Source organism: Notechis scutatus, chromosome 1, assembly GCF_049901735.1.
Source record: "Notechis scutatus isolate UNSWTSFEM ecotype Mainland chromosome 1, rNotScu1.2, whole genome shotgun sequence".
NCBI classification, from domain to species: domain Eukaryota; kingdom Metazoa; phylum Chordata; class Lepidosauria; order Squamata; family Elapidae; genus Notechis; species Notechis scutatus.
Window position 1 is genome coordinate 296,731,141 of NC_142009.1, and position 27,883 is coordinate 296,759,023.

The 27,883-nt window shown below is 37.6% G+C and overlaps 1 pseudogene; it reads right to left on the reverse strand.

Annotated features, from left to right (window-relative positions):
• Positions 1 to 682: 682 nt before the first annotated feature.
• LOC148133445 (uncharacterized) lies at positions 683 to 6,840 on the reverse strand (annotated as a pseudogene).
• Between the last annotated feature and the right edge of the window lie 21,043 nt (positions 6,841 to 27,883).

A 27,883-nucleotide genomic window follows, 5' to 3' on the forward strand; every position in this document is an offset into this window, starting at 1 on the left:
AAAGCTCACTCAAGTCACTAAAGACCAGGGAGATATGAGGATTTTAAGGATTTTCAGGGCATTACTTCTGTCTAAAATCAGGGCTCCATTACAGTTCCACAGCATCATCAAACCAATCAGGAGGAACATTTTGCCAAGAAATTGAAAAATACCATATAAATAGAAATGGCCAAACAAAATGACAAAATGACTGTATTCGTATGTTCAAAGGAAGGGGAGCTATTTTCTTCTCTTTTAGTAAGGGAAGTGGGAAACAGTGTTGATTACTTCATAGACTACTGTAGCTCTACTGGAAGTACATTCAGTAACTGGAAAGTCTGAAAGAGGGTCATAGAATATTTGCCAACCACTGACCTTTTCAGTCCCAGGTTCAGCACAGCTAAGCAATAGTGGGCTAAAATTGTTATCAGCTCCAAAGCTATAAACACAGGGCTTCTGGGTAAGGTTCCAAGTCAAACTAGAGATCCCTGAAGGAACATGGAAGCATTGTGGTTGAGATTGATATTATTATTATTATTATTATTATTATTATTATTATTATTATTATTATTATTATTATTATTATTATTATTATTATTCACAAAAAATGACAGTGTACATAGCAAACGAAATAACTATGCTGGATTTCGTAAAACAAATCACTAGTCAAATACTTCCCAAGTGTTTAGGCCTGCGTGATGTATCAGCAGATTATGCGAGCAGATCCCTGTAAGGTGGCCTTCTGTAGCTGACCAATGGTGATTTTGTCAGCGCCAATTGTTTTTAAGTGCTTGCCTGGGTCTTTAGGCACAGCACCCCATGTTCCAAGTACCACTGGAACCCCCTGCACTGGTTTATGCCAGAGTCTCTGCAGTTCGATTTTCAAGTCTTGATATCTGGTGATTTTTTTCAAGTTGTTTCTCGTTGATTCTGCTGTATGGCAATGTTGACAATCCACACTTTTTTCTTCTCCACAATCATATCTGAGGTATTATGCTCCAAAACTTTGTCAGTCTGTATTTGGAAGTCCCACAGTAGTTTTGCATGCTCATTTTCAACACTTTTTCAGGCTTATGATCCCACCAGTTCTTTGCTACAGGCAGATGGTAGTTGCAACACAAGTTCCAATGGACCATCTGAGCGACTGTGTTGTGACGTTATTTGTAGTCAGTCTGAGCTATTGTCTTGCAACAGCTCAATATGTGATCAATGGTTTTATCTGCTTCTTTTTAGAGTCTGCATTTGGGGTCATCAGCATATTTTTCTATTCTGGCTTTGATTACATTTGTCCTAATCAGGCCTTCTGTCTCTTTCTTCAGTGTTCTGTTGGTCAGCCATAACCAGGTCTTTTCCTTATCTATTTTTCCTTGGATCTTTTCAAGGAACTGCCCATGCAGTGCTTTGTTACACCAGCTATCAGCCCGAGTTTGCATCGCTGTTTTCCTGTATCGATTCTTGGATTGCTGCACTTTGAGCAGCTTCCTGTTGTTGACCTCCATCAAAGCTCGTTCAACACTGTCTTTCACATAATCTGCCAGAACATGCTTTTCTTCTTTGACTATCTGCTTCACTTGCAAAAGTCTTCTGTCACTTGCTTTTCTGAGCAAATACAGCCTATCAACGTCACTTTGTGGGTGCAGTGCATAGTGTATGGTCATCAGTTTTCTTGTTTTCCTATCCAGGCTGTCCAGCTCTGCCTGTGTCCAGTTTATGATCCTAGAAGTATATCTGATGATGGATATGGCCGAGGTATTTATAGCCTTGATGGTGTTACTGCCATTCAGTTTGCTTTTTAGAATTTTTCTGACCCCTTGTGTGTATTCTTTGCTGGTCACATTTTTCACTTGCCCATGCTTGATATTGTCCAGCTGCAGTATGCCCAGGTATTTGTAGGCTTTGGGTTGGTGGCACTTGATGGCTTGTCCATTGGGCATTTCGATTCCATCACTTTCTACGATTTTTCCTTTCTTCAGTGCCACTGTGGTGCATTTGTCCAGGCCAAACTCTATGTTGATGTCAGTGCTGCAAATTCGAACTGTATTGGTCAGTGACTGGATTTTGATTTCTGATTTTCCATATAACATCATTTGTGAGGTGAGAGATTTTCTGAGAATTTTTAGCAGTTTGATAACCCAGGTTAGTTTTCTTTACAATTGTTGACAGGGGGATCATGGTGATGATGAACAGCAGAGATGACAAAGAATCATTCTGGAAAATCCCTCTTTTGATGTTGACTAGTCCGTAGCTTTCACTTCCAATGAACAGTTCTGTTTTCATCGCAGTTGTAGTGAAAGTGCCAATGCATTTGCATATTCTGATGACATCCAGGCACTTGATGATCCAGCTGTGTGGTAGTGAATCAAATGCTTTCTTGTAATCAATCCAAGTTGTATGCAGATTTGTTTTTCAGCTTTTGCAATTCTCTAGAAACATTTTGTCGATCAGGAGCTGATCTTTTGTGCCTCTGCTTCTTCGTTTGTTTCCTTTCTGCTCTATCAGCAAGATGTTATTTGCTTCTAGGTAGTCCTGGATCCTGTCAGCTATGATGCCAGTCAGCAGCTTGAACATGGTTGGCAGACATGTTATTGGCCTGTAATTTGCAAGTTTTGTCTCTTTTGCTGGATCCTTCTGTATCAAGTAGGTTTTCCCAGCTGTTAACTATTCACTGATGATTCTTGTCTGCAGAATTTCATTGAATTGTTCGACCATTTTTTTCATCCAGGCTGGTCAGGTATTTGAGCCAAAAGCCATGCAGTTGATCATTGCCAGGCGATGTCTGGTTCTTAACTTTTTTCACTCTGTTGCTTATCATTTCAGTAGATATTTCCAGTTGGTCCATTTTGTTCTTGTAGACTTTCTTTTCAAAGTCTTTGATCCATCCAGCAACACTTCTAACACCACTCAGTCTCCCACAGGTCTTTCCAAAACTGAGTAGTTGCCATTTTCTCAGGTTTTTCAATTTTCATATCTGCCTTCTAATTCAAACTCTGATAGTCTTTGGTCTGATTAGAACAATTGATTTTGTTTGTACTGGATGACTCTGGCTTCATATTTTTCTTATGTGCTGCTTCACAATTTCCAATGCTTCATCAATTTTTCTTGTGCTGAGCCCATATTTTTTGATCAGGTGTTTCTTGATCTTGCTGTTCTTCATCTTTTTCTCCTGCAAATTCTTTAAGTTGCTTGCATCTGCTCTCAGGCTCTTGATTTTGAACTCCAACCTGATTTTCCACTGTGGTTTTCCAGTCAATTTTCTAGGGGGCTGTGGCTGTTGAATCCCCAGTTCTTCTGTTACTATGATGGCTGTACTGTAGCAAGCTGATTTGTTTGTTCAATTGATGTTATCTGGACTTCTGCAAGTGCAGAATTCACATCTATCATCAGTGGTGCCAAATGTTTTCTGGGCATAGTTTTCAATGTTGGAAGTCTTCTTCTTTCTGCATTTGATGCAGCATGTGCCAGTTCTTGCTGCCTAGCTTTGAGGACTCCTGGTGTTTCAATGATGACTTCAGGCTCTTGCTGTTCCTGTTCTTGCAAAATATCTGCATTTTCTTCAAGTTCAGGCTGTTCAGTGGCTCCAGGTGTTGTTGGAGTATTTTCTGCCACCGCAGCAGTCTGCTATGTTCTCGTTTCACAATTATTCTATATTTCTTCAAGTTTAACTTCACTGAACACTTTGTTCCTGATGATGAATCATTGTTGATCGGCTAGTCATAATTCAGTTATCCTTGAGTCTGAGTATTTTTGTTTCCATAATTTGTACATCCTTTTTTGGTAGCCTCATTTTTCTGGTTCCGCTTTGTAGTAGCATTTCATTACAGTGCGGTTCTCTGATATAGTGTATTTCTGCCACTTCTGAGGTTGTTCAGCTTCCAGGCCCATGTCCTGGTTGCTTAGCTATGGGACCTGTGGCCTGTAGCCCACTTGTCAATGGATGCCCAGGTTCCCCAACACCCAATGTGGCCCTTGTTAACCCGGGTGATCACCGAGACGGTACAAGCTTCGTTTGGTTGTTTCACCATGATTCATTAATTTACATGGGTTGCTGGGTGCCCAACTACTACTACTACTACTACTACTACTACTTCTCCTCCTCCTCCTCCTCCTCCTCCTCCTCCTCCTCCTCCTCCTCCTCCTCCTCCTCCTCCTCCTCCTCCTCCTCCTCCTCCTCCTTCTTGATTTCACAGTCAGCCAGATATTCAGACTGCTTTTGGCATTTTTGTCTACTTATTGAGGCCTTACCAAGGACCTGGGATGGGCAGATCTGGATGTTTAATGGTGCTGCAGATATCCTCACAGAATGGAAGCTGTCCCAAGTAAAACTGCCTTTTGCAATTGACTGATAGAAAATTTGTCAATGACAATAAATTTGTCAGATGGTGCTCCAGTTGTTTTGGGATTGCACCCAAGGCACCAATTACTATTAGTACTACTCTTGCTTGCCATTGCCAAAGTTGTTCAATTTCTATTTTAAGGTCTATGTATTTTGTTATCTTCTCCAGTTCTTTTTCTTATACTATGCTGACTTCAGACACTGCTACATCTACCATCCAGACTTTTTTGTCTTTCTTTTCAACAATTGTTAAGTCTGGGATGTTATGTGGTAGGTGCCTGTGGCAGGTGCCTATCTGTTTGAATTCTAAAGTCCAAGAGCATATTCAACTTCTTCATTTTCTATGCCTTTCTCTATTGTATAATCCCACCAGTTCTTCCTTGGAGGCAAATGACATTTCTTTTTAGATGTTCCAATGCATCATTGTTGCTACTTTGTCATGCCATTGCTTGTAGTCAGTCTGTGCGATCTTTTTGCAATAGCTTACCAGGTGTTCCACTGTTTCTTCAGCTTCTTTGCATAGGTAGCACATACTGTCTGTTGTTGTCTTCTCTATTTTGGCTTTGTATGCATTTGTCCTTAAGGCTTGTTCTTGTGCAGCCAGAATTAATCCCTCTGTCTCTTTCTTCAACTTTCCTGCTCTTAGCCATTGCCAGGTCTTGTTATTATTTGCTTTTTTTTCTATTTTTTTTAATATACTTTTTTCTTGTTTTTAAGTTGGAATGTATGCTTTTGTTTTGTTTGTTTTTCTGCTTTGTAAGTTATATTTTAATGATAAAACAATAAATAATATTTTTTAAAGGTTACAAAGTCACTATAACAATAGGGGATCAAAAAGAATTGACAAAGAAACTATGTTGTAAGATATAGAAAAAATAAGAATATTTGGAATATTAGATATCACTATGACAGTGGTAATTTGGTATTCATCAGTAATTCATTCCAGAAGACACAACATATACTAAAACTGGTGGATACCAAGAAAACCATATGACTTACAGCGTGAATTGTTATTTCAGCCAGAAGAGATAGAGCATTACGAGGTAGATGACATTAGCAAATTCTTCCTTTCATATCGACTGACGGGACAGAGACAAATGCTAGGACAAGATTTCTGCTTCAAAATGCTTCAAATACCAAATTTGACAAGTTTTAAAGCAATTGAGTGCTGAGGTATGACTGTATGAATTGTACATTATCTATCTACAGTATGCACTACTAAAACTTTTGTTGACATGACATTTAACTGGGTGAAACATTGCATCATAGAGCAGCAATTTTTGAACCAAGGTACTTCAAATGGGATAACTTACTGACAAAATCTGGAACTCATGACTGACAAGGGAATGAAATTTGGAAAAGTTGTGGCTGTTAATTGCTACTGATTGTTGCTGGGTTGCTGAGATGCTCTTACAGTCATGGGATCTTCATTCTCAATGTTTCATGACAATTTTGCAATCAATTTCATAATTCCTCACTTCCTCCCCACCCAGCAGAAGTAATTTACCTGCCTGTTGGGGAAAGGAAGCAGAGCACTGATTTCTGCAAGCAGTTCTATATATAAGGTATTATTTACTAATTCTGAGAAGTCATAACTGGAGCTTTACACTGCTAATTCTACAATTTTGCCCTAAAGATACTAGCATGTAATGCTGGAATTTTTCTTCTATACTCTAAACAATCCCACATGTAGCACTGAGATAGGTCAATGTGATTAACACTATCAATAGACAAAGAATACCAGTGGAATTAGAAATGATCAACCATTTGTTTCAAAGTGTTAACTGATACACTCTTTTGATGCTCATAGGCTCCAAGATGAGAATGAAATGCAAGACAGGCATGATTTGATTGATTGCACCTGGAGGATTTCTCACCTCTTTCTCCTCTTATGGTACTACAAGGAATAATGAATTACAATTCAAAAAAGAAAGAAACACTGACATGAGGATTATGGCTAATTTTTCCTAATTGCACTTCCATTAAACAGCACAATACACATAAACCACACACAGTTAGTATAATTTGGACTCTGGCTTCTTTCTTCCTATTAAAGATTGCACTACACTAGGCATACTATATCTGAGATGCAGAATTCTAGACAACTATACAATTGTCCAAAATGATGCAAAAAGCTCCATCACTAACTTTATATTGAAGTAACTCAGGGTTAGGGTTTCCTAACACCATACAATAACAAAATATTGAAACTCTGAAAGTGCATCTTCCTCCCACTTTTCTTTTACAGCCCAAGGAACTAGGAAGGGTCTCTTTTGTGATGTTTGCCATCACATTTAGCTCTTTTCTGAGCTAAATTGCCTCTTATCTACCATTGCCTAATCTGTTGCTGCTCCTCTTCATTCTGCTTCTGAAGGACAGATCATTACATCTTACTTTGATAGTATGGTTGTCCAGAGTTTTACAACCCGGGCATAATAAGTTTAAATTGCACCAGAATTTTTCAGACAGTTCTCAGTGTTATAAAAAAACAACAACCCTACATTCACTTATTGCTAACCTAATTGCATTTCCATTAAACAAAAAATATTTACCTCAGTAAACATTTGAAAAAAATACATTCTTATGACATTTCCATTGTCTCACCTCCAACCCACCACAGAATAGGTTTTCCAGTTCGGACACAGTTTTTCCCTTCTACTTCCAATACAAGTTTTTCATTGCAAACAATCTATGATTCTTCCTTGGAGAAACTGATGATGACACATTCAAGGACTGGAAGCTACTCAGTTACTGCTCTCTACTTTAAATGATATAAATATACCTCCTTTCCTGTGCTCTTTTGCCCACCCTGGTCATTGTTTCTGGGACCACAGGAAAAGCTGGATCTCTGCTTTCTGCAGATGCAGCTAGTTACATTGTCCAGATCAAAATCCAAATAAATTGATGGGTTTTAGAAAAAAAGATTTACATCCTCCGTAGAGTTTACCAGAAATAAGAGGTTCATGATATGGCTACCTCCTTTCAGCAAAAACAAAACATCTAATGGCTTATTTTAGTAAAAATGAAAAAGTCACTTTCTTAACAGAAGGTACTTAGTCAAGACATTAAGCTTTTCAGCATACACACAGTATCCAATCATAGTTCACATTGCTTTCTTTCCATTCCAGTAAGATGGGGAGTGCTAAGATAATCTTGAATGCAGTTTTATGGTAATGGTTGGTTACTGATTATTGTTTACCAAGTTGTCAGTACATGTATGCTAATTAATCCTTTCCCATACAGCTATCAGACCTGGGCTGAAAACAGTTAGATATAAATGGTGTCTCTTGTTAATATAGAATACTTTAGAATAGAATACTTTATTAACCAAGTGTGATTGGGCACACAAGGAATTTGTCTTGGTGTAAATACTCTCAATATACATAAAGAAAAGGTACATTCGTTAAGAATCAAGAATCATAACGTACAACAGGGGTCCTCAACCACCGGGCCGCGGACCGGCACCGGGCCGTGGAGCACTCTCTACCGGGCCGCAAAGAATTTTTTTTTAAAAAATGGCGGCTTTCTTCACCTTCGGTGAATGCTGCTGGGATCGGGATCAAGGACACAAATGAAAGAAGGGGAGGGAGGAAGCAACCGAAGCCTGTCCTTCTCTCTGGGTCAGCTCTCTCAGTCGCTCTCTCGCTCCTCCACCAGCACAGGAAGAAACTGCTTCAAAGAAGCGGGGGGCTTTTCCTGTCGCCGCAGCTTCCCGAAGCGCCCGTCTCCCCCCCCCACCCCGTCCGCCCGCCCACGCGCACGCGCACGCGGGTTCAACCCAGTGTTCCGTTCTGCCTGCCTGCCTGCCTTCGTTAATGGTTGAATCGGAACAGCTTCGGCTGAGTAAAAGAGGCGAATAGTTATTATTCTCAGCCGAAGCTGCTCCCAAACAACCAGAAACTAAGGCAGGCAGGCAGGCAGGCAGGTAGGCAGGCAGAACGGGACACTGTGGATTGAAGCGCGCGTGCGGGCGGGGTGGGAGTGGGGGTGAACGGGCGCTCGGAATAGCTGCGGCGACAGAAACCCCCGCTTCTTTGAAGCAGTTTCTTCCTTGGATGGTGGAGCAGCGAGAGAGCAAGCCTCCTTCTCTTCTCCCCCGCCCCCGGTCCTTGCAAAAATTTTCTGCTTGAAACCGGTCCCTGGTACAAAAAGGTTGGGGACCACTGACGTACAACACTTAATGATAGTCATAGGGTACAATCAACAATCAAATCATACTAGGAAACAGTCAATATAAATTGTAAGGATACAAGCAACAAAGTTACAGTCCTACAATCACAAGTGGGAGGGGATGGGAGATAAGGAGTGATGAGAAGATTAATAGTAATAGTAGTGTACACTTTGTAAATAGTTGAACAGGACTAAGGGAATTATTTGTTTAGCAGAGTGATGGCTTTCAGGAGAAAACTGTTCTTGTGTCTAGTTGTTCTGGTATGCAGTGCTCTATAGCGTCGTTTTGAGGGAAGGAGTTGAAACAGTTTATGTCCAGGATGTGAGGAGTCTGTAAATATTTTCACAGTCCTCTTTTTGACTCATGCAGTATACAGGTCCTCAATTGAAAGCAGGTGGGTTGTAATTGTTTTTTCTGCAGTCCTAATTATCCTCTGAAGTCTGTGTCTGTCCTGTTGGGTTGCAGAACCAAACCAGACAGTTATAGAGGTGCAGATGATAGACTCAATATCTACAAATTAACACCTTCCCTAGGATTGCTAGTGAAATAGTTTTGTGTACACATGCACACACACACACACACACACACACACACACGATTCTTTTTATTTTTGAAGCAGCTATCTTGAGATTTGAAGCATGTGGCTGTTTTACTTCTCATATAGTCCTTTAAATGCACTATACATCTTTATAATTAGACCGTGCTAAACCAAATGTGCTAATTGGTTAAACATGCATCTAGGTTCTAAATTTGTTTTCTGTTGACTTAGGAATCAAAGGTTCCAGATTCTAGACATCTTGTAAGCATTAGAAGTATACAGGGAGTGGGATTCAAATTTTTTAACAACCAGTTCTATGGGCATGGCTTAGGTGGTGGGTGTGGCTTGGTGGTCTTGTGACTGGGTGGGCGTGGCCAATTTGACAGAAACCGAGCAAAGATGGACCGTATGGGAGAAAGAGGCATATGCTTTGCGGTGGGCAATGCTCACATGGAGACATTTCCTGGAAGGAAACCAAATCCCCTTTGAAGTATGGACTGATCACAAAAATCTGGAAGCCCTGAAAAATCCACGGAAACTCTCCGAAAAACAAGCAAGGTAGGCTCAATACTTTAAACGTTTTAATTTCACTCTCAAATATATTCCTGGGAGAAAGAACTTCTTAGCAGATGCACTGTCCAGAAAACCCCAATACAACAGTAAAAAGATTGAGGTTATAAAACCGATGATCCAACCGACCCAACTAGCAGCCAAAGTAATCACCCGGGCACAAGAGAAAAAAAATCATCCCTGACTGAAGACACAACGACGTCAATATTTAAGGAGGCTCTATTTAAGGCCGACTGGCTCCAGGTTAACAAAACACTTGTTTACTCAAAGATGGACTGGCTCGGGTAGAGAACAAACTTTATTTCCCTGCAAGCCAGAGAATGGACATCATGAAACGCTGCCACGACTCCAAAATAGCAGGACACTTTGGGTTTGTGAAAACTCTGCACCTCATCAAAAGACAATTTTGGTGGCCGTCCCTCAAAAAGGACATTGAAAGCTATGTTGCTGCCCCACCTGTGCTGCTGCAAAGAGAAGACAAGGAAAATATCCTGGACTTTTACAAACAGTAACAGATCCTTCTGCTTCCTGGAAAGAGATCTCTATGGACTTTATAGTGGAGCTTCCCGAAAGTGCTGGAAATACTGTCATTTGGGTTGTAACTGATCTTTTTTCCAAACAGGTTCACTTTATCCCATGCCAAAAGATCCCAACTGCCAAGGCATTGGCAAAGATGTTTCTAATACACATCTATCGCCTTCATGGAGCTCCCCAATGGATTATCTCAGATAGGGGTGTTCAGTTCACATCCAAATTTTGGCGGGCATTTTTAAACCTATTAGGCTCCACCCAGGGGTTGTGGTCAGGAAATCACCCCCAAATGGACAGATCGATGGAGAGGGTGAACAGCATATTAGAACAATATTTAAGATGTTTTATTAGTCATCAACAGGATAATTGGACTGACCTTCTTCCATTTGCAGAGGTAGCATACAATAACTCAGTCTATAGTTGCACGGGGTTCACCCCATTCCAGGTAGCCATGGGCCAAGAATTCAACCCCATGCCAGAACTACCCACTAAAGATCCTGAAATCCCCTCCCTTAAGGAGTGGATCGATAACTTACAAGCCATGTGGCCAGTGGTAAGATTATCTTTACAGGAAGCTAGAGCAGTTTACAAAACTCATGCAGACAAAAAACGTTGCGAACATAAACCTTTCAAGATTGGGGACCATGTATACTTGTCCACAAAATTCTTAAAATCATTACAACCCTCCAAGAAATTAGGACCAAAATTGATTGGCCCTTTCCCCATCTCCAGAATTATTAACCCCGTGACAGTAGAGCTTCAACTTCCAAAAACATTTAGGCAGATTCATCCAGTATTTCACTGTAGCTTGATCAAACCAGAGATCACTTCAAACCTCAGACCCCACTTCCCACACCTCCAACCCCCATCATGGTACATGGGGAACAACATTTTGAAATTAAAGACATCCTTGATTCATGCACTCACCATGGATCCACACAATATTTAGTAGCTTGGAAATACCTTCCTTCTTCACAAAATGAGTGGGTAGCCAAACAACACGTAAAAGCACCCACATTACTACGTAAGTTCCACCAAAAATACCCTGATAAACCATCCTGAATTGCAAATGTAATGCATGATTTTTGTTTTTTTCCAGGTAGACTTATCTGTTCTTTAAGGAGGGCAGGATGTCAGATCTGTGTATCTGTCATTTTTTCAGTGGAAGAAGAAAAGTGGGGGGGAGACTGATAAAGATATCCTTCTTGATGTAACCTGAATATATTTAATCTTATATTGAATTTGTATAACTCACACATGATATGATGGAGGGAGAAAAGCCAGATGGCCAGAACTATCACCTCTGAGAGGCACAGCCAGGAGATGAGAAGGTCACAAAAATTCCACAGTGAGATTGTACTTTGGGAATCTCTTGAATAGTTTGTTCTAACAAGAGGGGTGGGAAGGAATTAACATACTGGCTTTTGTTTCACTAAATACACATCAAGATAAGGGTAGGGGTTCTAAACTCCCTTATGTACCCCTGTATGCCTGAGAGACCTCAGACGCTGCTTTGAACTCCTACAGGAATTGTATCATCTCAATAAAGAATTCCTTTGTGATACGTTTGGATACATTTTCAGAAGTTCATTCTAGTTGAGTGAATGGGAAAAGTTATGTAGCCTGACACTATGCCTGTTCTTTTATACATATTTAATAGCAATAGAAAAATTATAGTCTGTAGTGACTGCTTTTCAACAGGTTCCTGGATTGCAGCCAGATGACAGGAACCCTGTTCATCTATGCCTCTTTTTCTGGTTGCGGAAGCAATCAACCAAAGATAACAGGCTGAAAATTTATCTGTTGTTGTACTACAAGCAGACTGTGACCAAGTTACTGGCCCAGCACTTTGACTTCAGATGGGATGTTTGTTCATATCAGAGAGGAATGTAATTGTCTGAAATCTATGAATTTCTAATTTAAGTATTTCTATTACTCGCATGCAGATTTCAGCACTGCAATAGATAGTGTGCACAGGAAAAGGAAAACCATTTTGAAGTATCTAGTGTGCATGTATGTTTTCTTTAAAATTCCTTTTTATACCATTACAGTCCAAATGTTTTTATATGGTTTAAGCAGCATATTTTTTAACATTTCCAATGACTACTTACGGAACATTCATACCCTTTCCTGTGGGGAAACTTTTAAGCTTCAATCAGTGCCTCAAAGTGCTTATTCTGGCATTTTAAATGGAAAGTCAGTGCAAGCAAATATCACACAAAGAAATCATGTCAAATAACATCACCGCTCATTTCTTTCCCTCTTGCTTATTTTGAAAATCTGTTTATCAGCTTTTTTTTTTTTTTTTTGCAACAGAGTTTATGTAAGAGACAATGTGACATTGTTGTTTCTTGTCTTTGCCATTGTGCTATATAAAGTGGAAGAGAGAGATTAGATAGCAGAAAGAAAAACACAGGCTGGAGGAGGGCGGCAAGCTAGTTTAGGCTGGTGGAGCTCCATTCATTTTACATGAGCTGTTTTGATTTACACCAGATGACAATGTGGTCTCATACTGCATTCAGTCAGACAGGAGTGTAATAAGACATCATTTGTCCTGTAGCAAGTACTCCTGAGGCACAAATGGGTTTTTATTAGACTTGAAGGTCAATGTGTGTGTGTGTGTGTGTGTGTGCGTGCGCGCGCCAGAATCATGTGGCAATGAAGTTTATAATATCTAAAAGGTCTTTCCATCACAGTTGGTGTAGATAAAACTGAACTACTATTTAGTTATGCCATCATTGTGATCAAGACCTGTCCAGACAGATATATCAAGAATCATAAAAGTGTGTGTAAAATGGCTAGCTCCAGATCAGTAGATGGAGGTTTTGTAGATACAAGACAGGAATGATTCATGCTATGTCCTTAAGTATATTTCTGTTCCTTTCTTTTAAAAAGATTGGCTAAGAAATTTAAAAAGTGGATTTTCAATTGTTTTGAATGCAAATTGGTAACAGGTTTCAATAATTTTATGAAATTTAAATATGCCTTGTCTGGTCTGTACATCAAAAGGACTGTCATAGCCAACTGATTTTGTGTAAGCGTGTGTGTGAATGTGTGCTAGTGAGTGAATGAATGTAGTTGTGGATTTATTTGAATGCTTTCTTAATATTACTCTAATCCCTATATTATTCCAATTTTACCACAACATTGGAAACCAAAGTTTCTCATTGAGTTGGAGATGGATGATGGTTAAAAGCTGACCCTCCTATTCAGTACCCTTTAGAAATATAAAAGAAAATGGACCAAACCATTCTTATATAGGGTTCAATAGCTAGCAGTGATTTTTGGTGAACAAGAATTCCTGGTTTGCAGGAACATCATTCATTACATACTATCTTGTTAAATATTCCACTGATTGCCCCCAAGAATATGTGATGGCATTCAAGACTGAACCATTTTATGTTCAAAATATTTTAACTAAACATCTATTTTTGGAATAAACAAGTTTTCCAAATCAATATAAATAAAACTAGCTGTCTTTGTTTATGTGTATGGGAGCATATTTCATGTTGCTAGTAAAGTTATTTATATATTTAAGGTTAGCCCTTTTCAGCCATTCAAGCAAGCAAGCGGACCAACCCTTACCATAGAAAATTGAGAGTTATGTTCTCCCCTCACTTTCTCTTTGCTTTGTAAATCCCATTTTGAGTAGTTCAGAGAACCGGCAAATAGCACCTATGATTGGACATTATGATTGGACATTACAGTATCCTTCCCCTGCCACACCCACCAAGCCATGCCCACAGAACCGGCAGTAAAAAAAAATTAATCCCACCACTACCTCACATATTATAAAGATTGATAGTGATAGTGAACAACTTGCCTCCAGAAGTTGTGAACAACTTGCCTCCAGAAGTCGTGAATACTCCAACACTGGAAGTTTTTAAGAAGAGATTGGACAACCAGTTGTCTCAAATGGTATAGGGTTTCCTACCTAAGCAGGGAGTTGGACTAAAATAATTCCAAGGCCCAACTCTGTTATTCTGTTCTGTTCTGATCATATTCCTGAGATAAATATTATCTTGCAGCTCTTTTAGATGATAAATCTAAAACTCTATTGGGTTCCAAAAAATACATGTGTCACATATGCACAATTTAAAAATTGGAGATTAAAAGAACAAGGCTGATTGTGGGTGTTGTTATGCAACTGTAAATAACATTGTTGGGTTGACAATATATAAACTACAAATATATATGTTTGTAGCTTTAAGGAAAAATACTGTAATGTATTATGCTGTGTTCTAGTTGGTTAATTATGCTACAAGTTGCCATAAGAGGGAGCTATAGATCATGGTTTAATTCTCTTTCTCTTTTTTTTTTTTTTCACTGATGATCTCTCTTGATACTGATAATGACTACGGACCGATACTGACTGACCCTGTTTATTTTGATATTCTGTTGATATCGAAGATTATCTGTTGTATTATAGTTTGATATTTGTCTGCTGTAAAAGACATGAAACCAGTAAGAAGACTTTATAACTGGATATTTCTGGACTGTTAAAAATGTGTATGACATGGACTGTTTATTGGACTGTGCTATTTCTTCAAGTAAACATTAACACAACTTGTTCAACTCTCTGTGGCTGTATATTTATTCATAACTGTTCTCATAAACTGTTTCAATGTGCATATCCTTTTTATACAAGGGTTACTCTGCACATATCCTAACAGGTGTATTGCCTATAAACATGTTTGAAGGGGACCTCAACTTGTAAATTGTCAATTCTAGCCTCAGCTGATGCATCAGAAGTACCTCTAAATTCCTATTTTAGCAAAGGAGTTATGATCTTTCTCTTCAGTTACTCTTTTTGTTCCAATAATTTTAATATTTTAAACAATTTTAAGCAATTTACATTTTTGTTTTTGATTGTTATATACCTCAAGTTCTTTAAGTTAAGAAACTAGGGATATAAATAAAACCAATATTCTTTCTTGTGTTGATGGCCATTTTTCCTGTACCTACATTTGGCAGATTCTGGGAAGACACTTCTTAGACTTTTAGTATAACAATATATATTATTTTCTAGTATTGGCCATACATCAGTTTGACCACTTACCAAATTCCCATTATCTGAATAAAATATTTAACTTTCCATGGCAATGGGTATCATTTCTAGGACCAGTGGAATAATACCTGACTAAGAACATAAAATTCCCATTTATAGAGATCATAGTAAATATGTGATTATAAGATGTCAAACAGAAGGTGTCAAACACACAAGGAAGCTTCTGTTTCTTCCTTTTGGTAAAATTGCTTTTGAGAAATTTACAAATACTTAAACCATGGAAACATGTGAACAGCTAGAGATAGTGCTTCTTTTTCACAATAGGAATATTTAAATATATAGATACTAAATTGCTATTTCACTTTATTATCTCAGGGCCACATTAAGATTGTTATTTTGAAGTTCTTCTCTTTTGGAATTCCTCCAAGCAGCAATAAATCTATTAATCAAGCAGATAGTACAGCTACCAGCATAAGGCATTTAGGCTGGATTTATAAGGATGGGAAGAAAGCTAAAGCTTTTTAAAGTACTTAAAATGACAAAGTTGAACAAATGAGGAGTGGAGTGATTTGACATGGGGAGATACAATAGGAAAGAAAATTGGCCCTGGGCATAGGCAGAAAAATGGAACCATAAATCACACAAGATACTTGTTTGTGTTTATCCAGGGATCCAGATGTTCTTCACTAAATGTGTAACAAGTTTAGAATTATTTTACACATAGTTAAAAAGAACTAAGAGCAAATGAGATTCCCCTAAATTATGTAGGCAAAACATATTCAGCTATCTTCCAGAATCCTTTTTGTTCCCTAGCATCTTCAGTGAAGCAATTAAATTGGAATTCCAAATCCAGCTGCCATAAAAAAAAGACTGAAAGACATAGTTTGGAGAAATATAGTATTATTTGGGTCTTGATATAGATTTAATTTTCTAACAATATTTCTCTAACAAAGGGCTAGTAGACTACAAAAGACTTTCTCTGACCCAGAAAGAAAATACAGTGCAATAATCCAGATTTGTATCAGCATTTGGCTGGCATGGATGCGTTTGATATCTTCCTACCAGTAATTGGTTTCTTCTATGATGTAAATCCACAATAACTTAAATTTATTGTTCTATATTTTTTTCTGGTTTGGAAAAAATGTTTTCTCACATTAAAAAAAGAATCTGTAGCAAGGACTAAAATCCCAAATTACCCTATATTCTTCTCATTTGTCTGCTTGCTTATTATACTTTAAATAGATGAATGTGTTCAATGATTTCACATAGGAATTGAACAGGAAAGGAAAACAATTGAATCATTTTGGATTCCACAACATGTGTATCCTTTGTCCAAGTAGAAATTTTGTACTTTTTACTTTCTGGAGATAGTCCTTACAGATATGCATGGAACCATGTTATTTTCAATTCTCAGACCATGTAATGTAGACTCAACTAATGAGTGGGTGGCTAATAACATGAGTAATCTTTTGCATTTTGGGAATTTGAAGCACAAAATGGGCAACGTCATGAGTACTTTGATACTCTTGAAATTTCTTTCTCAAAGAGTTACTTAACCTGGCTGTGGCTATTTTTGGCATATGACATTAAATATGCCATATAAAACATGCTATGGTCCTTGAACCAACAGAGATCACATATTCTTAATTCCATGTTAGATATCATTCTCTGATGTAACTATATAGTTCAGCAAATCTAATCATTAATTACCAGTTCCTTCTGGTAATGCTGTGGAGAATTCAACTTTCTTTCCTTTTCTAAACAAATATTTATACCTTTGTTTTTAATGAATTTCTATTTCTCTTCTAACTAAAATTGTATGCTTTACAAATGAAAGCACGTGACTTGTTGACTTCAAAAGAGAACAAGAACATATTTATTTGCTATTTCAACACCTTATTTTCTTCTCAGTAAATTGTGGTAATGAATACAGGAGAACAAAGGATAACAGTATGAGATTTTAATGCCAGAACTAGAATCCTTTGCTCATTTAGTGAATCCCAACATAGACTGCAAGGCTATAAACGTGGCTACATGGAAATATGGATGTGTGTGTATTGGGGAGGCAAATAACTGAATTTCTTGCTCTGTGATTGGCATCCCTGAAGACTTCAATTGACATAACTACTTAGCTAGCTAGCCATATATTGATAGATAAATAATGGATTATAGATGGGTAGATTGATAGATGATAAATAGATGACAGATAGATAGATGATAGATAGATAGATGATAGATGATAGATAGATAGATAGATAGATAGATAGATAGATAGATAGATAGATAGATAAGCACAAACATAAACTTACAGAAAGATTTAATCTGAGATCTCCCATTTTCTTATAAATAATTATGTACAGGGTTGAATTCCAACTACAGTTTCTCAATTACAAAGTTACTGGATCCTTTTACCTGCAAAGTAAAACCCACCACTTTTTATTTTTTTATTGGTACCAATGGGTTTTTTCTGCTGATGTTAATCAGGCAAATGCACACATTTTTCTAAAATGATCTACATATTTTTTTTAGGGAGGGATTGTTATCTGCTAATAAAATATGTTTTTTCTGCAAGCAGGTTGATAAGGAGAATGTTTTCTAGTAACTTTTTCATTCAAACAAATTGGGCCTACTGCCTGGCCTCCATTTAACTGGCAGCAAAGTAATTACATGCTATGTAATGATATGTGTTCCTTTTTGAAAGTGGCCGCAGGCTACTGCTTAAAAAAGAGAGAAAAAGAGTACATTCTACTCTGGTGCTGGCTAATGCTTTGATTTTTGTTTGTACTTTCTTCATCAGCAATTCTCTTTTATTTTCTCAGCCTTTTTTTAAAAAAAAACAACAACCCACAAACAAAACCTTACACCACTGGGAAGCAAAGATATAGAGGGAGGGCTACGAAGAAGGCAAGGATTTTGCTGCTCTTTTGGTTAAACTAATTTTTCCTAAAGTATTTTGTTTTTGTTTTGGGAAGGGGGAGGGAGGTCAAGTAGCACATTCTTATCCTTCTTTCCTATAGCTCCCCAATTGTATATTTTAAAATAACTTTCTAATAGGACTCTTATGGGGGCTTGGCATTAACAGCTGAAAGGGAAAATAACAGGGTGAAGGAAAAAGAGAATGAACTGCCTGAACAAATAAGTTTGTAGACAAGATTATAATGATGCATACACAAGGTCACCTGGATCAGACTATGCACTCTTTAAAATTGCTTAAGTACTCTCCAGAACCAGAGTCAGGGCGCCAAAATTAGAGACAAGGCTTATGTCTATGCAATTAGGGTGCATGACTTAAAAACCAAACAAAAAATGTAAATAGCAATTGTAAAGGAAAATGCAGAGCATGGAAAGTGGCAAGGAGGCTTAATCTTTCTTTGTTGTGGTTAGGAATTGGATTGTGGCAAATTGTGGTAGGAAAAAAGTACATGCAAAATCATTCAAGATTCAGTCTCACACATTTGCAGACAGAATTGGGAAACTGTTGCCTGAGACTTTGGAACACTTCTGGCATTTAGTATATTGAAAGATAAAGAGCATGTTGCCTTTTGCACTGCAAAACCATTTTCAGAATCTATCCAGAGTAGATTGAGTCAACATTTTTAATCCATAATTTGAAATTTTAAGGAGCAGAGACGTAGAATCACAGAAACATAGGAGCTGTGGTGGCCCAGTAGCTAGGATGCAGTACTGCAGGCTATTTCTGCTGACTGCTAGCTGCCAACAGTTGTGCAGTTTGATTCTCAATGGCTCAAAGTTGTCTCAGCCTTTCATTCTTCCAAGTTCAGTAAAATGAGGACCCAGATTGTTGGGGGAATTATACTGACTCTGTAGACTGTTTAGAGAGGGCTGTAAAGCACAGTGAAGTGGTATATAAGTCTAAATGTTATTGCTATTGGAACAGATCTTGGAGGTCTTCTCTCCCCAGATACTCATGCCACCCCAGACAAATGAATATTTGTTTGAAAATGTCAAGTTTGAAGCTCCTACAGGTCCACGAGACACTAATGACTCACTAATTCTCATGGTCAAGAAATTCCTCCTTATTTTAAGTTTAAATCCTCCTTTCTAAAGATTTCATCTATGTTGATAATCTCTCTCTCTCTCTCTCTCTCTCTCTCTCTCTCTCTCTCTCTCTCTCTCTCTCTCCAAATACAATCATATCATTTTTGCAAAATTTAGCACTACAAAAATTTGTTTTTAGTAATTATATGTGGTTATCTGAAACTTAACTCTATATATTCTCTCCAACAATTGAATGAAAAATGTTTTGTTCAATGTATGGGCTCCTTACGTATACACTGTTATGACCTAGGTGGTCAAAGCAAGGCAGGCCTTCAGAGAGTCCTTTATTGTCTTCAAGAAGTGTTCAAAGAATGGTCCAACAATGACCAGTAAGGCTCCACCCCGTTCTACCCTGAAGGCATTCTACCCTCAGTCTCCCAAACAACAGCCCACATATTCTCATGAAAGTCCACAAGGCAAAGTTCATGTGTAAAACAAATGGCAGTTCTCAGGGTAAAGACAAGGTTCAAGACAAAGGCAGCTCTGAAGGTAAAGCAAAGCAAGGGGCAAAAGCAGTCCGAAAGGCTAGAGCAGGGCAAACTGCAGTCCTCAAAGCAAGGCAAAAAGGCACAAGTCAAAGCTGGGGGAGTATAAACCAAAACAAACAATTGTTCCTGGCAAAGACTAACTCCCCACAGCTTCTCCTGAAGTCACTCCACTCCAGATGTTCCTTGTAAAGCAACCTTCACCCAAGTAGCCTTGCAGCCCTTCTCTGAGCTTGCCTACATTTCATTCTCTGTGCCCTTGGATTGAATGGAGGAGGCAACTGTTCCTCATCAAAGGAGATCTGCTGCCTTTCAGCAGTACTGTCTGTCAGCAGCAGATCCTCCCCTGTGTCTGTAAAGGCAGGCAGCTCTCCATTTGATTGACTACCTCCCCCAATGCCTGAGGGGCCAGGGACAGCCTCATCCTCAACCTCTGGCATCTCCAAACATGCCAAGGGAGACTTGCCATCCTGTTGGATGGCCCTGGTTCCACTCCTCTTTCTCCTCCTCTGAACCAGGCTCCAATGGTGTCATGACACACAAGTAGAAGAGTGAGTCTGAAGCCCAATAAAACTATTGATCAGTATAGGATTTTGTATTGGGGAACACTAGGAGTTTTATCATTGTTTGTAAGCTGGCCAGAATTATGGCATTTCAATTAAATATAATTAAATACATTTGTGAGGATGTTATTAACAATCTCAAACTTGTCACTTCTATGGCACAATTATTTGCATTATTTCACATAGGGAAGAGTAAAACCATTGAGGTATCTCTGTAGTTGATAGAGATTAGCAAAAGGCAGCATAAAGCTGAATTAAACAAAATATTGTACATAACAAACCAAACAGATGCCACCATTCTAAAGTGAAAAGTAGCAGCAGATGTTATCATAGGCTGAATTGTAAAACTGTTAGCTCTGTGAAATGATGTGTACAATGATATGTTAGAAACAAATACAAGACTATTGTTATCATGTTTTCAAGATAATAGTCAAGAGTTGTCAGGACTAGACATTAAAATAGTTGTTTGTCTTTTATTTGAGTTTTTCATGTGGAATGGCTTAGAATTTTAGTTGTTTTATAAAATGAGTAGTATATAATGCTTAGATTGCTTCATCTTGAATAATTTTGTTGCAAACCACTTGCTATGTTTGCAGTATGGATAGGAAACAGACTATGGGTGTTATTAAGGTCACCAGATTGTTAAGTAGTCTTTTATTATATTTGTTTGCTTTAACTTCCAGATTTTCATTTCATAATTTAAAAAAAAAAATCTAAACTTATTATTCACCATGACTTTTGGGGAAAATGTTGCTTTGATTATTGACCCAAGTAGAACTTCTAAAGCAATGCCCCCAACAAAGGAAATAAAGGACCAATTTTGTTTGTTTTTGAGATGTGAGTATGATGAATGCAGAATTTGTGTGGTATAGTGGTGATTCATGTGTAAGAGTAGCTTGGAATTCTTGTGTTATCTGCTGAAATTGAAGTTTTCTAAACTTTACACCCTGTTACTGTTTTTCAGTTTCTTCTTTAGAAAACTGAGAGGATAAGATAGATATATATGGAAAACAATAGTTCAATGATAGAATGTATATATACTTAGAATAAAAAAAAAATATTATTCAATTCCTAACATTTTAAAGGATCAACAGTCTGACTTGGTCCAGAAACCCAAGGAAAGTGTTTTCACTGTGTATCCTGTATGATGTCCAAGAAGAAAAAGAAAAAGCATTGTGAATCAATCTGTACAACAGATGTATTTGCTATATGCATTTATGTTTGTTGTGTAATTATATACTTACATCCACACAAGTTCCTAATGCAACTGAAAAACCATCATCAATGATAGATATAGAAAATATTATCTCTATTCTGTTAACTTCTGCCTATACTTTTCTACCCACATATTCAATTATTTTGTTTAATGGCCCTTTCTTTGTTTATTATATTACATCTTGCCAACACATTATAGCCTGAGACCTTTGAGAAAGCCAGAACAAAGTTATTTGTATCTCTGATCTACCCACTACTAACACAGGACCATTGAAGAAATGGGATATAATTAGTTAAAGGTGCAGATGAACCAGTGAGTGAAATTGTCATTAATTCTAGAGATTAGTAAACAAAATTAAAAGCAGTTTCCTGGATTGTCACCATAGTGATTCATCTCAGTGTATTATTGGAATGTTTTATTTAAGCAAGCTTCCTCCACCCCCTTTTAAAAAAAAACCAGCACCATGACTGTGAAAAGTGATATCTATTAATAGTTGTAGCAGTGCAAGCTGATAAACCAGTAATGATTTCCTGAAGCTATAAACATGGAGTTCATTGAAATTTGAACTAATTAGCCATCATGTTTCTGTAATCATTTGGTGCTGTATTCTTTTGAATTTATGAATGCACAGACTGTGTGAGAAGTTACTTTCATCTTATTGTTCTTGGTATAAAATGGCAACAGGTGCTGTCAACTTAGCTACATACTGAAGTGTATGGTAGATGGTTTTTCACCACCTAAAAATCAATACAGATGTTCTGTAGATTGTAAAACCATAAGAGTAACTGTGTTTAAGATTAAATTCAGGTAACCCCTCCCCCTGCACTGAATTCCATGACCAATTCTTCTACGATAGCATAGCCATTTAGAAAAGCTAACTCTTCAGTGGTGCTCTTGAATCCAGATAAGGAGACCTGAGAATGAAAATGTACCCAATTACACTCCTTGACTGCTTTCAGTCTGTTTGGTGCTTCATTAATTTAATGTTTAACTTTAAATTGAATCAGATTAGTTTTGCCCTGGCTTGCCACTCTGTCCTGAGCATGCCTACTTTTTGATATTCAAACGGGAAGCACAACTCTCAACCTGAACACAATCGCTTGATCAAACAGAACAAAGCTTCCATTTGAACCATTATGTCAATCAAATAATTTCAGCTAATAAACTGCAAGGGTCTTTGAAAGACAAATAAGCAAGACCCTGAACAGATAATACCAACATATTATAATTTAGTGTACTGGTATTCTTGGATTTAACTGTATTAGCTGGGAGGCAGGAATCTTCTATGGCTTTTCTGCTCTTTTAAGGAGAGAGACATATTGTCTATCGCCCAGTTTTCAGATCAGTACGTCTTCTACAACAATCCTCCTTTCTCTCTACTTATATGAACTCAATGGATAATAGTATAAACCAGGAGTGTCAAACTCATGGGGTAAGTTTGACATGGAGTGTCCGGCCCATGGGATGCTTAGATCTGGCTCATTGGGCTTCCCTGGAAACCATGAAGGACCAGCCCGCAATGCATCTGCCACCCAAAACGGAGCTTGGGAGGACTGTGCGTGGCCCTTCCAAGCTCTGTTTTCTCTGGCAGAGGGTTTCAGGAGGCCATCGCAGCCAAAAACAGAGCTCACAAGCCCGTTTTTGCTGGTTTCAAGCTGGCCACATCCACCCTAGCCATGCCCACTGAAGGTCAAATACAACCCTGATGTGGCCCTCAATGAAATTGAGTTTGACACACCTGGTTAAAATCCCTTTCTTTATAAGGAGATATCATCTATTATTCAATTAGATCTAGATTTGAAAATTGTTACTCTCCTGTTGGCATGAAGCACTTCTCTCTTTATCTCTCTCCCTCCTTTCATTTTCTTTTCTTTCCCTATCTAAGTAAGTTGTCACTTTCCAGTATTTTACATAAAATGTCATAAGTATATGTATTGCGTAATTTAACTAAATAGAAATAAAGAAATATTATAATTAATTTCTATTCATTATTATATCCAGCATAATATTCTTATTAAATGCACTTCAGTTTTTTTCTTGGGAACGGAACACACCAGGGTAAATTTTAGAGGAAAAATCAAAAGTATATCATCATGGTGTGCCAGTACATTGTATCTGCCACCAGGTTGAAGGGGTGGGTGGGTAGCATTTGTGAGTCCCCCACAAATTCCTCAAACTTCCAATATTAAATAGTAATGTCCTTACCATTTGTGAAATTAAATGAAAGAAGAGTAAATGGTAAAGAATGGGAGGGAAAGAGGAGAAGAAAGGAAGGAAGGAAGGAAGGAAGGAAGGAAGGAAGGAAGGAAGGAAGGAAGGAAGGAAGGAAGGAAGGAAGGAAGGAAGGAAGGAAGGAAGGAAGGAAGGAAGGAAGTGAACAAATGTGGCTTGACATTTTGAAGTGGAGATGATAAATATATACAGGAAAGTGAACTATAGTTTTAATAATGAATGAGAGAACTAACATTTATTTCAATAAATATGAACTGGGTTGATTTTTATTGTGAATGTTATACCACCTATATTTAGCATGAAGAGAAGGAGAAATTTAAAAAGTCAGAATTTATGTGATCAAGGGAAAAATTATTCTGATAAAAGACATAAATGGATGGATTGATAGAATAAAAATAATATTTTTAATGTATTGGACTGCACCATATTTTTGTAGAAGAGGACTAAGACAGCCTTCTGTTGGAGATGTAATAAGCATCATGCTTCTTTAAAACACATGCTTTTACAATATCCTATACTTAGGTTTTAGGAGAAATTAATGGACTATATAAATATGATTATGTGACCAAAGCTAAAAATTTCAGAGGGTAATATTCTCTCCAGAAGGCTAGTTGTTTGGATTTGTCCCAGAGTGCTGGGTGGATTTTGTTGCTGAGTTTGAGATGGAGTGTGAGTAGGTCTCTGTTGGTTTGGTCTAGTAGGAATCTTTTCTTGTGGAGTTTGTTTCTGATTAGGGCTAATTCTGCTCTTTTGAGGATCCTTTCAGTGGCTGAAGTTTTGGAATGGAATTTGAGTTGGAAGCATGTGGGGATCAAATTTTTGTCTCGGCAATTGCATAGGAACCCCCAAATGCATCCCCACTGAAAACATTATATTTGGAGTTGAAGCTAGCCTATATATGCACTTGAATAATATTTACATTACATAAGTATAGATAGAAGTGTAGCTGTTAACTGTTATAATGATAGATTACACTTTGTCTCTTTTTGTCTTTTTACTGTTGGTGAATTTTTTACTTTCTAAAGCATTTTTTATGCTTTTCTTTCTTTGAGAATGTATTCATTTGCATTGTAATTATCTCTAGGTTCTGTTCTTTTTCTGCTACTATTTTAAAAGTAAACCAATAATGGATAGATGGGTAGAATAAGATAAGAAACTACATAAAAAGGATTAGACTATTCAAAAATCCAAGAAAGAATTGGAAATATGACTCAAATCAAGTCTGTTGTAAATTGTTATGAATATGTGATATAAACATAAGTTTATTCATACATTCACACACACACACAACAAATGGATATGGATCTAAAACTATGATTGATATTTTTGCTTCTGGTGAAAGACTGAAAGTATCTAGAGCAGAAGGTTATTTGGTAGTGTCAAGAGTGGGCCTAAGGAAAGGGCAGGAAAGGCGGAGAAGGAAACAAAATGACTGCAAGCAGAAAAAGTTTGAGCCCTTCCTCTTTTATAAGCTGCCCAGAATTGTCTGACTGTGAGATGAGTGGCATATAAATTTAATTAGTAAATAAATAAATGTCAAAATATGGAAAATGATTATTGTAAAGAGTCTGTTTTTCCCCCACCTAGTTATATGTAAATGCTATAGCAGTAGAAACATAATATGAGTGTGGGATAGTTAAGAAGGGGGAAACAGGTTTTAAGGTTAGGAATTGAATAGGTATGAGTATCAATGACCAGGATAAAAGAAGTATGTTGAGGAGGTTTGGTTATAAGGAGAGTGAATGAAGACTGAATAGCAAAACAAGTACATAAAGAAGAATGACTCATTGAAAGGAAGAAAATTATAAGTCGGGTAGAATTGACAAGAGCCTCCAAAGCCAGGAATTGAAAAGTTTAAAGAACAAAAGGAAGTTTATCATCTGACCTTCAAATTTTAAATTAATAGTGCCCTGATTGCCTGCTTGATAGGCACTTCTAGCTTATTGATACAGCAATTGAAACAGAATCAGGATCATATATTGTATGTTAGACCTTTGAAGTGTATCTCAGCTTAAATGACTGAGAACCAAATAGTTTGCACACATAAAGCAGCCTCATGTTATATATATGTGATATATATATATATATATATGTGTGTGTGTGTGTGTGTGTGTGTGTGTGTGTGACATATATATATACATATACATATATACACATACACATACACATACACATACACATACACATATACATATACATATACATATACATATACATATACATATACATATATATATATAAATATAAAGGTCCTGGTGTAGTAATGAATCAGTTTTATTCTGCCTAACTAATTTTATTGGGTTTCAATATGTCTAATTATGTGAGTTTATATTCAAAATATGTGAAGAAACTTTCTGGTTTTTTGGTCCACAGATGCTTCCAGATGTTTCCCACTTATTTTAAGGACAATTTAACCAGTCTAAGATGGGGGGGGGCATGGAGGAAGGGAAAGAGATATGCCCTGAACAGTGTGAACTTTTCATAAAGTAATCAAAATGTTGCCCTAATTTGTTAGAATTACATTTCCACAGCCCAAAGCAATTTCAAGAAAGATTTATTTTGGAGACTACCAATCAAAAAGGGAAGCACACATAGCAATATGTGATTCTTGCACACATACCCATAAAACACCCTACTTCCCTAATATGCTTCTATGGGCATCTGTGGTGGCCTTTATGCTTTGTCTCAATATTTTTATAAGTAAAGGTAATCTGAAACAGATTATGGGGGAATCTGTCAGAAAAATAAACAAAGAATGTCTGGTCTGCTCTGTTGATGACTGGAAGTTGGGCAGCTGTGTGTAGGAGAGGTTATTGATTTGTGTGTTTGTGTGTGTGTGTGAGAGAGAGTGAATGAGTGAGTGAGACAGAGATATTTCATACACTTGTGGTTTTGTCCAGTCTGATCAATGCTGGCCTTGTTTCTTAGGCTCTTGTTGATTTCTCTCTCACACTTTTAGAATTGTGGGCGCCAATCACCAACTATATGGCAGTCTGCCACATTGAGGCGAGATGGAAACATTCTTGGATTTGATAAACAGAGCAGTGTTTAAAACAGATATGTTAAAGCACTGATGCTCATAACAAATCTATGTGCATCGAGAAGCAATAAGAGAATCTGTCTCTTTTCCGGACAGCATAAAAATATTTAAAGCTTATAAAAAATCTAAATCTCTTCACTTGAAAATTTACATGATTTTGTAATTCAGATATGGTTGTGCCTATTTAAGGATTTTACTTAAGAAGAAGCAGCATTTTAGCAATATAAAATAAGAGAACATGAATATGATGAATCTTTGCTTGAAAATATTACTTAGGGACACGTTGATCTTGGCAGAGGTAGTTATTTGCCTTGAGTAGGAACTTTACATCCCAGGTTTTATTCAGCAGAAGTCTACTAGATCCACTTTGTGTTGGTCATTGGGACCAGAGATTTAATTTTCCAAGCTTTTGAACATATGCTGGAGCCCATCTTCAGGGAACATCTCTCCACCAGAATGTGTGCTTTTGGGCTATTCTATCTGTAGTGTTAGGGATACGGTGGCTCAGTGGCTAAGATGCTGAGCTTGTTGATCAGAAAGATCAGCAGTTCAGCGGTTTGAATCGCATAACGAAGTGAGCTCTCGTTGCTTGTCCCAGCTTCTGCCAACCTAGCAGTTTGAAAGTATGTAAAAATGCAAGTAGAAAAATAGGAACCACTTTGGTGGGAAGGTAGCAGTGTTCCATGCGCCTTCAGCATTTTGTCATGCTGGCCACATGACCACGGAGACATCTTCGAACACCACTGGCTCTTTGGTTTTGTAATGGAGATGAGCACTGCCACCCCGGAAATGACTAGCACATATGTGCGAAGAGAACCTTTACCTTTATCTGTAGTATTTATGCAATGCCTGGTTGTATGTGTCTTTTTATTTGTTGATTGATATCAATCAATCAATCAATCAATCAGAATAGCAATAGCACTTAGATTTATATACAGCTTCACAGTAGAGCTGGAAGGAATCTTGGAGGCCAGCTATTAAATTGTTTGCTGTTGTTTCCTTGTGCTGTCAGTTGTCTGAAATTGGGCTCCAGTGTAAGTCCAAAATCTCAGAAGACTAAAACTCTGGTCCCAGTAACTGACCGAGATTGAATCCTGCAATATTATTATGGGTGAAGAAAAAAAAATGCATGCAAGACAATGTTTACTAAAAAAAAAA